The 12,076-nt window shown below is 42.0% G+C and overlaps 1 pseudogene; it reads left to right on the top strand.

Annotated features, from left to right (window-relative positions):
* The first annotated feature begins 411 nt into the window (after positions 1 to 411).
* Positions 412 to 1,382, top strand: LOC133779681 (uncharacterized; annotated as a pseudogene).
* The last annotated feature ends 10,694 nt before the right edge of the window (positions 1,383 to 12,076 follow it).

Below are 12,076 nucleotides of genomic sequence, written 5' to 3'. Positions count from 1 at the left end.
ATTAAATTTGAATTAAAACTCATATAATTAATGATAGTTTGGTTATATTAATAAAATTTGAGTTCAATTTATTAAATATGTATGATTTCAAATTATAGGGTACTAAATAAGTATTGTTGAAAACATAAGATAACAAATATGTATTTCGATAAAACACATGGAATCAAATAAGTTCCAAATGAGTATTTACTTCAACTTTGTTTGTACAATCTTGGTTGATATTTCAGCTTTTATGTATATTGTGCATTTTAAATTTTATATGTTAATTTTGAATTTTAATTCATTATAATTTGTGTTTCAATTTAAAAAGAAATTAAGCTTAATCATTGTAAAACATTTCCTATCATATAAAATTATTTCTATATTCTGTTAAACCAATAATGTTCTGTTTTTGTTTATAATTTCAGATCAGCGACCAATCACTGTTTCAGTTTTTTAATACTCAAACAATAGATAGACATCACAATCAATTTTGTTTTCTGAAAGAAACTTTCACTTAATCAATTCAGATTTTGTATTCAAATTCATTCATTTGGAAAGACAGTTTTTTTCGAGTGTGAACCATTCAAGCCCTTAGGAAACACAGAGAAATCCAATCTGAAATGGAAAGACCACCACCTGGATTGATTATATTAATGACTGAACCAATCCTCTTATTCCTCACTCCAGCTTCCACATATCCCAAACTCTCTCAGGAGCTTCAAGAAATTGCTTCTGATTTCACTTCAAAACCTCATGTTCCCTACAATTCTCTACAAATGATTTGGTCTTCCTCTGATATCACTGACCGCCCTAGCTTGATTCAACTCCTTTCTGGGTCAAAGTTTGTCCTTGCAAGCCCCAAACCTCGACAAAAGGTACATTGCACTTTTATTTTTTTGCTCTAACTTATTACACACACATATTGGCTTTACTGTTAGCCAATCTTTTATAGGTATGGTTTTGAAGAATTTTAATATATTAATATGGGTTTTTGGTTTTAGAGTGAGGAGCTTAAGGCAAGGCTAAAAAAACTTGAACAAATGGCAGAGAGGAAGGCATATGCAGAACTTGTAAAGACATAACACCTAAGAAAGAGATCACTGAACCTTTTTCTTCTTACAATGATCAAATGGGATTCGGTAAGCTCACTTTTTTTAATATTTTTTGTTTGGTTTTTGCACAAGCTAATATACATTAGTGCATACACACCCAGTATTCAGTTGGTTTTGATAGAGTGGTCATCTGAACTAGAGTTTTTGGTCAATTATTCAAGTGTTCTTTGGCATTTTTAGAGAGTCTATCTAAATGTTTTGGTGGGAAAAATGACTCCTTATATTTTTCATCAAATGAATTCGGAAGGTAGTGTTGTTTTATTCTTTCTTTCTTTTTCAGCAAAATGACTCCGTAAGTCATCAAAATTCTAACCCCCATGGGAGCAAACCATGGCCTTGTCCATTCTATTAGAGAAAATATCCTAATCAACATATTGATTATACACTTAATTGCAAAGGCTTTAATCAGCCTATAAATACATGCACATCCCATCAATAAAACAATCCATTCGTTCTTTATACAGTTCCTACTGCTATATGGTATATCAAGAGATATTTTTCTCTAAGGAGTTGGCCACAAGAGATTCCTCTTCTCTACTTTTAATCCCATTTTAAGTGTCATCAACGCTGGAGTTCATCAATCAATCTTCGCACTCATATCCCTTATTCCTGCTTCTGAATTCTCGTTTAAACTCTCTTCCATCAGTTCATCTGGTATACACTATTATGAAAGTGTAAACTGAGAAAATGAATTGATTGTATTGAATAACTTTAATGTACAAAGTATATATACAATGGAGGAAGCCAGCTGGGCACAGCTGTTGTAACAGAATAATTAACAACCTAAAGTATATACACTAATTACAATAGCAGAATGTTAACAGAATCCTAACTAGATAGAGACTCTCTAACACCCCCCTCAAACATAGGGTGGACAAAGGAACCACACTAAATTTGTCTTGTAACAACAGAAACCGAGAGCTAGAGAGTGCTTTTGTTAGGATGTCAGCAATTTGGTCATGAGCTGGTGTATGTTTCACAAGGAGCTACTTGTTGAAGATCTTTTCATGAACAAAATAGAGGTCAAGCTCGATGTGCTTCGTTCTCGCATGAAGTACGGGATTAGCGGACATGAGAACCGTGCTTTGATTATCACACCAGATTGTAGGAGTGGGAACTTGTGTGAGTTGAAGTTCAGACAAAAGAGACTAAATCCAAACAAGCTCTGCTGTGGCAGCAGCTAAATTGCGATACTCAGCTTCTGTACTTGAGCGAGAGACTGTCCGTTGCTTTTTGGAAGACCACGAAACCAAGTTTGAGCCAAGATAAATGCAGAAGCCAGTGGTAGAACGCCTGTCATCAGGGTCGGAAGCCCAATTAGCATCACAAAAACCAGTAAGACTTAGCTGAGAACACTTGTGTAAAAGCAAACCACAATCCAACGTGCCTTTAAGGTACCGTAGGAGCTTCTTAACAACTTTGAAATGACTTTGAAATGGAGTTTGCATGAACTGAGAAATTATGTTTCCAGCATAAGTAATCTCAGGCCTTATGATTGTGACATATTGAAGAGCCCCAACAAGACTGCGGTAGAATTACGGATCTGGTATTGGATCACTCCCAAAGGCCGAGAGCTTTTCTCCAGCAGTCATAGGCGTGTTGAGACTATTAGCAAACTGCATTTTGGCTTTACACAACAGATCAGTAATGTATTTATTTTGGCATAAATGAAGACCTTGAGCAGTGTGTTCAACTTGAATGCCCAGAAAATAATTGACATCACCAAGGTCTTTAAGTGCAAATAGCTGATGAAGTTGAGTAATTAAGGCTGAAATGATAGGAACTGAACTACCTGTAACTAAAATGTCATCCACATAAACAAGCACAAAAGAGCAATGATGAGGAGTAATGCGGATAAACAAAGAGGAATCAGCCCCAGCACAGGAAAAACCAAAAGTAAGTAAAGCAGATTTCAGCTTATAAAACCAAGCTCGAGGAGCTTGCCTCAAACCATATAACGCCTTATGAAGCTTACACACCAAATGAGGAGATTGGGCATCTTTGAAACCAGGAGGTTGGTGCATAAAAACCTCTTCATTGAGCTCTCCATTAAGGAAAGCATTATTAACATCCAGTTGTTTGTTTGACCAACCTTTAGACAGGGCAATAATGAGGACAATCTGAATAGTTGTAGGCTTCACAACGGGACTAAATGTCTCTGTAAAGTCAAATTCATACTGTTGCAAAAATCGTTTTGCAACCAGCCGAGCCTTGTGCTTGGCAACAGTACCATCAACATTTTCTTTGAGCCTATACACCCACTTACACCCTATGGCCTTTCGGCCAGTAGGTAGAGGGACTAAAGACCAAGTCTCATTCTTATGTAAGGCATCAATTTCAACCTGCATAGCAGCTTTCCAATCTGCACTTTGTAAAGCATCAGTAAGAGTATGGGGTTCTTTGGAGGCAATAAAGACCTTGGGTTTATAAACCCCAGCTTTGGCTCTAGTAACCATGCTATGAGTGTTGGTAGTACCTATAAAAGATGATGTCGGTAATACTATTTGAGTAGTTGTAGAGGGAGGTGAAATGGGAGATGTAGGCGCAATAGAAGGAATGACTAGAGGTGGGGAGGATAAGGGTGGTTCAGAAATAATAATAGGAGAGACAAGATTAGAGGTGGAGGAAGAAGGTTGGGCAGAATGAGATGAAGAGGAAGTAGAAGAAGAATGTGAAGTAATAGGTGAAGAAGTAGAAGGAGTAGACTGAGAGGAATTAGATGATGAAGTGGAGTGAAGTGGAGAAGAGAATGAGAAAGGAGTAGAGGAGTGAGAGGAAGTAGGAATGTCAGTAGATGTAGAAGTTAAACGAGACAAGGCAGTGGTAGTGGCAGTAGTATGATGGGGATATGGAAAAGAAAATTCATTAAAGATCACTACACCAAAATACACATTTTGTGTCATTCAAACGTGTCAGTCAACACAGTTGACTGATGCCGTTAACCGATAATCAATATTTGTGGTAGTTGAGCACTGCCACAAATGCAGGGGCATTTGCATCAATGATAACACTGACGCAAACAGTGCGCCCAGTATTAAATCCCAGCCATCGTCCCCGAGCCCCTCATTTTCCCAAATTCAAAACATAGGTTTTCTCCCAACAACAAGCGGCGCCTCCGACTTCCTAGACCCATTTTGGTGAGTTTTTTTTTTCATTTTTTTTTTATTTTAAGATTAAATTGATGAATATAATATGTTTATGAACCTTATACATAGTTTTTTAAAAAAAATTTGTATAGATTTTTTATTTTGAAGATTATTGTTTGAAAAACCAAAATCCAAAAACCCTCCTCTTGATTTTTTTCTCTGACTGGGTTCACAAGGGTCATGGAGGTGGCTGGGGTCGCGGGGGTAGGTGGCTGGCTGGGGACTGGGTACAAGGGGGCTGGGGTCGCATAGGGTGGCTGGGGGCTTGGTACACGGGGTCGGGGTTCATAGCGTTTTTATTTTTATTTTTTTTAATATAACATTTGCGTCAGTGCCCAACTGTCGGAAACGTGGCATTTGTGACAGTTGGGCATTGCCGCAAATGTCAGACTGATTTGCATCATGGGATTCCGCGTCAGTTTCAAAACTGACGCAAAAAATCAATTGTGGCAGTTAGGAATTGTCACAAATGACCTTTTTTGTAGTAGTGAAATCATATATTAAACAAATCAATATAAGAAAACCTAGAACATGTTTCTATAATTGAATTTAAATAGAGAAACTGATAAGAATACTATGTAGCGGAAATGAATAAGTCATTCATTCAATTTCTCTAACCCTTGTATCCTTTCTGTTGCAGGGTATCACCAAGAAACTTAACCGATCTTCAAATTTCTTCACAGTCTTCCACAATATCCTTAGAATCACCTAGACTAAAGTGGGGAATTCTAAACACATGAGATAGATACATAAAGAAGAAGAGAAGAGAATATAGAGGCTTAGAAAAATACTTTTGTTGTAGAGAGAGTCTAAAACCCTAAAACATCAAAACTAGATGTTATGTTCTCCTGTTTTCAATTATTACTTAGCTTTCCTGTTATATGCTCAATTATGTCACTTATTTAATTAAAAAATCAATAAAATAATAGGTTAATTCAGCCCTTAGGTAGAAATTCGCATGGGCTATTTGCCAACAATGAATTATGTGAATAAACAAGATGGATTAGCGCTTAATGGTAAACCGTAATAAGAAAATGATAATATTCAAGAATGCTGGCAATGAATTATCAGGAGAATATGGAAACTAATTACAAAGAAAGATGGTCACTCCTTTTTTACATGGTTTGGAGGTTAAAATCCCCCTAGTCCACGAGTCAATATTATTGATCTATCCTTGCTATTTCTTACAGAGTATTTTCATTACCAGAAGAATCCAACCCTTTGCACTACCCAGGCTCTTGGTATTTATAGGAGAATGATCTCTGAGTAGGCATTGGGGTCATCCCGTGATCTCTTTATCCCTCACGTCATCTCTGTGACACTGATGATTAATATCTAAACCTTACATTGAAGTGTGGTCTAATCAGTAGGTAAAAATGGATAATGGGCCGCATGGCCTAAATTAGGTGTGGGATGTCTGATCACGCACGTTTATATTGCGTATCTGGGAATTCGGGAATAAAATAGACACGTGATGTCTGTTATACGCACGTTTATATTGTGTGGTTGACTTTATAAAGATCCTGGGATATGTCAGGCCTCTGATGTATCACGAGCTTAAGGTAGTGCTAGCTCGTGTCTTTTGATGCCATGCTGACAATGGTTCCAAGTGATAAACAGCTAAACGATCCACCAACTCGAGCTATTTTTTTAGGAGATCGTACCAAATTTCTCCGGATGAACGGTGAACACGTGGCACCTCGGTTATGGCCCTTTATTAGTTCGCTTCTCCCGAGCTGCCTCAAAAAGGTACGTGTTGATACTCAGGGCGTACATTTTCCCCCCAAGCCCCTGCCCGTGATCTATGATGTCACTTTCGTCTTTCACGGTGGGGGCTTTTAAACTTTCTTTTCGATTATCCAGACCATGTGCGTTACTTGAGTATCGGACACTTGGAACGCCGTGATTGGCATCTGTACGGGTTTCGAGGATCGAATTAAATGGCCTGGCCACCTTTTTGCCGCCGTTTTGTCTTTCAAGTTATGACCCATGTATCTCGCATTAATTTAATTGGACGGTCCTTGTTTCCTCATGCCTCTTACATATAAATAAGGCTGGTAGTTTTCAGTACTTATCACCCTTCATTCGGAATTCTCCTTTATTTTCTCTCATTCAAAATTTAAAAAGCTCTTCTTCTTCTCCTACTTATCATCTCAGGAATCCTCATATTCTTTCCACAAGAACCTTTCAGAAGTCCAGCCTTAAGGAATCTTCCAGGGCTCCTACTTCTACGCCGCCAGCAACCTTTGTTTGGAAAATACATTGTAAGTTTCCTACTCGTTGTATGTTTTGATTTCCCTTTTTCTTTGTTATGTAAACCTACATCTCATAGTCGTAAACAATAGGTTGTTTTTGGCTGGTTTTTTGGGGCATAAGTTCCGATTCTAGGCATATTGAGTAGCCCCAAAACATGTCTAGGATTGCGATGCTCACAATTAGGTAATTTGTGGGTAAATTTGTGGGTAATATTTCTGGGTAATTTTAGGAAATACCCATTCGGGATATGAAGATGAGAGGTTTTTAGGGTACAAAACCGGGTAGCTTAGGGGTCACGCTTCCTAGGAGGTTTTTCTCTCAAAACCTCTCCCCTAAGGCAAGTAATAACCTGTCCCTCCTGACACAAGGATCCCTGCATATCAGGGATCTGTTGGAAAGTCGGGCGCGTGGCCACAACAGTGCGTGGCCTCGCACCGCGGGCTAAGATTACCTCATCTTGTGCATGAAAAACCCTTTGTTCTTCTCACGTTGTTTGTCCTTTCATAGCTTTTAGGTCGCCTACTAAGTTTTTCATCGTTCTTGTTCGCTAGGCGATCAGATGGGCCCCAAAAGGAATGTATCTAGGAAAAGCGTGGCCGATCCGTCGTCCCAGCAATCCAGCAGAGGGAAGGAGGTCATGGTGGAGTCTCCCATCCCCCAGTTCGGTCCCACGGTGGAGAAGGAGATCGAAGTGGGACCTGATGCTTTCTTTGAGGCGGAGAGGACAGCCTCGAAGATCACGACCCAAGGGAGGGTCAATAAGATAATGTTGTCCCATAACATCGAGGTTGGGACCGACGTCCTTATTACCCGACCTCCCTTGGAGGTTGAGAGGAGCTGCGCACCCCTCGATGAAGACTTCGCGGCCTAGAGCGATGAACATCTTAGGGTCGGGGCCTTCCTCCCCCTACATCAGTATTTTGCCGACTTTCTCAACTACATAAAGTTGGCAACATTTCAACTACCTCTGAATTCCTACCATCTGCTGGCGGGGCTGAGGTATCTCTTTCTGAAGCACGAGTGGGAAGTCCCTACCCCGGACGACATCCTCTACTTCTTCTGCCTCAAGGCCAGCCCGTATCAAAGGGGGCAAGGTGATGGGTTCTACTACTTGACTTGCTTCCCGAACTCATCCACGGTGATCGAACTTCCCAGCCATCCCAACGACTTCAAAGATCAATTGCGAGTACCACTACTTCAACCGTCCTCGTAAGCCTTCTATCTTCAGCTCGCGTAATTTTTTTTTTCTTTTTCTTTTCGCGTACTAACTGGAGCCTCATCGTGCAGCCATTTTCGCGAGGAAGGCCAAATCCGTTACCCTTGGGGGTCAATACGATACCCTGGCAGGGCTTTCTCCCAGTGAGAAGGACTACCGCCAGCTCTTGTCTGATGACACGGTGTTGGCGTGTAAGTTAATCTCCGCAGCCCAGACTTTGGCCTTGAGGAGGACGCGGGCCACTCATCTAGCAGCCCACGTGCTGGCGTCTATTCCAGAGAGCAATGCTGCGGACGATGGTGGCAACGAACAAGAAGAGGAGGCCGAGGTGCCGCTCATGCGGAAAAGACGAGCTCCGGAGGCTTCTCGGGACCCCGATTTGGACCGAGCTCAGTTAGGGGCAGCAGTCGGCCCATCCGGCCAAGGTAACCCATACCATTTTCGGGACTTAGATAGGGTAGCCACAGACCTTAGGTTAGTTAGGTTTAACCCAAACCAGCTCGTGCATCGCCACCAAAATGACCCAGACCGAGACATAACCTTGCTCCAATGCGTAGATCAATTAGTGTTGCATCATGACATGGGTCGTCTTAGGGGTACTGTAATAGTGGACAACACTTTGTCTTTTAGGTTGGCCTTTTTTTAGGAGTATGGGACCAACCTTAGGTCGTGGCCCTCCCTTCTCGAGGGTATAGTCGCTCCCGGACTTAGGCAGTACGTGGAGGAATCCAGTCCCGAGGTAGAGCCTGACCCGGAACCTCCCCTAATCCAAGAAGTGGTTGATTGAGACTCTTTTTTCCCTGTAGCAGCTCCGAGGCCAGAGGTTGTGGAAACAGACTCTTCCTCTAGCTCGGAGGGTAGGAATTTTGCTACTTCGCGTGTATTTATTATTATTTCTTTTGAAGAACGTACATGCATTCTTAACGCATTTCCCATTCTTTTTTCAGGAGAGGAGATGGCACAGAGAGGGGAACCTGACATCCGCTTGATGTTCCAAGAAGGGAGGTCCAGCGAGGGCCCCCTTGTCAAGAGGCTTCGACCTTCTTCAAAGAAAACGCCGCCCTCGGCTGCGACTACCTCCCAATCCCCGGCTAAGGCTCAGGCTCAGGCTCAGGAGCTACAGGCACCGACCGAGACCGGAGAGACCTCTGCTGCGGGCAAGCAGGAGACTGAGGAGGTGACTTCCTCAGAGCGGCCTGGGGGAGCCTAGAGAATTTTTTCTTTGTATTTGTACTTTTTTTTTGTAAATATTTAGCACGAGATTTTTCTCCTCGAAACAATTTATTAATTTTAGTTATTTCAAGTTTTACTTGTTCAATCTTTTTCTCATATTTTATGATGTGTTGGTAGAAACTTAGTTCGTGTTAGTTTTATTGACCGTTTTTCCTTTAGATTGGGCGAAACATTGCTAGTCAATTTAACCAACTTCCAAGTTTTTGGAACCTGGTCGTGTCCAGGATATTTAATTTTAAAAACTTAGTTCGCGTTAGTTTTATCTACACCTCGTGTTTTTCTAAAAAAAACACTTGGTTAATCAATTTAGCCAACTTCTATGTTTTAGAACCTGGTCGGGTCCAGGATATTTAATTTTAAAAACTTAGTTCGCGTTAGTTTTATCGACACCTCGTGTTTTTATAAAAAACACTTGGTTAATCAATTTAACCAACTTCTAAGTTTTATAACCTAGTTGGGTCCAGGACATTTAATTTTAAAAAACTTAGTTCGCCTTAGTTTTATTGACACCTCATGTTTTTCTAAAAAGCACTTGGTTAATCAATTTAACCAACTTCTAAGTTTTAGAACCTAGTCGGGTCCAGGACATTTAATTTTAAAAACTTAGTTCGCGTTAGTTTTATCGACACCTCATGTTTTTCTAAAAAACACTTGGTTAATCAGTTTAACCAACTTCTAAGTTTTAGAACCTCGTCGGGTGATCTGCTCCCCAAGTAACCAGGAAGTGGACTTGCGTGGCTACTTGAACTAATTACACAAACAAAATCGTACAGAAAAAAATGAACTAATAAACCATTATAATTTTTTATATACATATAGCTAATTGGCTTTTATACGCAAGCCTTACATAAAGGAGTGATTTGATCACTGATAATATTTTCTCAAATGCACAGCGTTCCAGGCCCGTGGCACCATTTCTCCATTAAGTCGGGCTAACTTGAAAGTGCCTTCTTGTACGATTTTGATGATCTGATAGGGCCCTTCCTAGTTCGGGCCTAAGGAACCATCTTTGGGGTCCTTGCCCGCTAAAAACACCCTTCGAAGTACCAAGTATCCCAATTCAAAAGCACGCCTTTTAACCTTTGAATTAAAATAACGAGCGATCTTTTGTTGATAATGTGCGAAGCGTAGCTGTGAATCTTCTCGCTTTTCATCAATCAAGTCGAGGGACGCGCTGAGCAATTCGTCATTCTGCTCTTGGCTGAAGGCTTGGACCCTATGCGAGGATACCTTTATTTCGACAAGAAGGACGGCTTCACTCCCGAAAGTCAAGGAAAAAGGGGAGTGCCCCGTCAAAGTTCGGTGCGAGGTCCGGTACGCCCATAGCACCTGCGGGAGCTGCTCAGGCCAAACTCCGGCCTCGTCCAGCTTCTTCTTAAGACTTGCCTTGAGCGTCTTGTTCATAGCCTCGACCTGCCCATTAGCTTGGGGGTAGGCCACTGAGGAAAAACTTTTAATTACGCCATGCCTCCCGCAAAATTCGGTGAAGAGGTCGCTATCGAACTGGGTTTTGTTGTCTGACACGATCTTCCTTGGCAGTCCGAACCGACAAATAATATTCTTAACCACAAAATCGAGTTCTCTCTTTGATGTTATTGTCGCTAGGGGCTTTGCTTCTGCCCACTTCGTGAAGTAGTCAACAGCCACAACCGCATAGCGAACTCCTCCTTTTCCCGTGGGTAGGGCTCCAACTAAGTCAATTCCCCAGACCACAAACAGCCACGACGAGATCATCTTCAGCTTGACTGGTGGAGCTCGGGCGATCGTGGTGAACCGTTGCCACTTGTTACACTTTCGGACATAAGAAATTGAGTCCTTTGATAAAGTGGGCCAATAATATCCTTGCCTCCATATCTTCAAAGCCAGACTTTGCCCCCCAGCGTGATCTCCACAAAAGCCTTCATGCACCTCCTGTAAAATAGCTTTAGCCTCTTCTGGCAGAACACACCGCAGAAGAGGCAGAGAGAGACTGCGCCGGTACAACGTTCCGTCTATGACTGTATACCTCGGAGTTTGGTAGAGTATCTTTCTTGCGTCCTTTTGTTCTTCGGGTAACTTCCATGTGGTAAGATACTCGACTATGGGAGTCATCCAGGTTGGCCTGGCATCGATCATCTCGATCTCCCCTATATTCTCTACCACACTTGGTCTCTCCAAGAACTCCACTGGTATCAAGCTCAAGGTCTCGGCTTCCTTGGAGGTGGCCAGCTTGCTAGGGCATCATCATTGGCATTCTGCCCCCGAGGGATCCGTTCGACTAGGCTGTACTCAAATTCGGACAGCTCTTTCTTTACCTTGGCCAGGTAGGTCGCCATCTTGGTTCCCTGCGCTTGGTATTCCCCTGATACCTGGTTTACCATGAGCTGGGAATCGCTATAGCACTGGATGGCCCTGGCCTTCAGCTCCTTGGCCACCCTCAGCCCAACCAATAAAGCTTCATACTCGGCCTCGTTATTGGACGCTTCAAACCTGAATTGTAACACGGAGTGGAAACGATGTACCTCTGAGGATATCAAAATGATTCCAGCTCCGGACCCGTTCTCGTCAACAAAGACTTTCTACCAGGCCTGCATCAGTTCTTCCATCGGTTCCTCTTGGAATCCAGTGCATTCTGCCACGAAATCAGCCAGAGCTTGGCTTTTTATCGCAGTTTGTGGTACATACAGTATCTCGAATTGGCTGAGCTTGATAGCCCATTTAAAAAGATGTCCCGATGCCTCAGGTTTCTGCAGTACCTGCCTTAAAGGTTGATCGATTATGACGTGGATTGAATGGGACTCGAAATATGGCCTAAGCTTTCTGGAGGTCGTGATAAGGTGGAAAGCCATTTTTTCCATCAATGGATATCGGGATTCAGCTCCGAGGAGCCTTTTGCTAATGTATAGACTGGCTTCTGAAATCAGTCCTCTTCCCGGACCAGCACGGCGCTAGCCGCATCTTCCGTGACAGCTAGGTAAAGAAAAAGAGACTCTCCTACTGTTGGCTTAGACAATACGAGCGGCTCGGCTAGATGTGCTTTTAGGTCGAGGAAGGCACGCTCGCACTCTTCGGTCCACTCAAACTTTTTATTTCCCCAAAGCAGGTTATAGAATGGCAAACATTTGTCGGTAGATTTGGAAATGAACCGATTA

Source organism: Humulus lupulus, chromosome 5 (assembly GCF_963169125.1).
Source record: "Humulus lupulus chromosome 5, drHumLupu1.1, whole genome shotgun sequence".
Classification (NCBI taxonomy): domain Eukaryota; kingdom Viridiplantae; phylum Streptophyta; class Magnoliopsida; order Rosales; family Cannabaceae; genus Humulus; species Humulus lupulus.
Note: the sequence above shows the minus strand (reverse complement) of the source record. Positions and strands in the feature narration are given on the sequence as shown.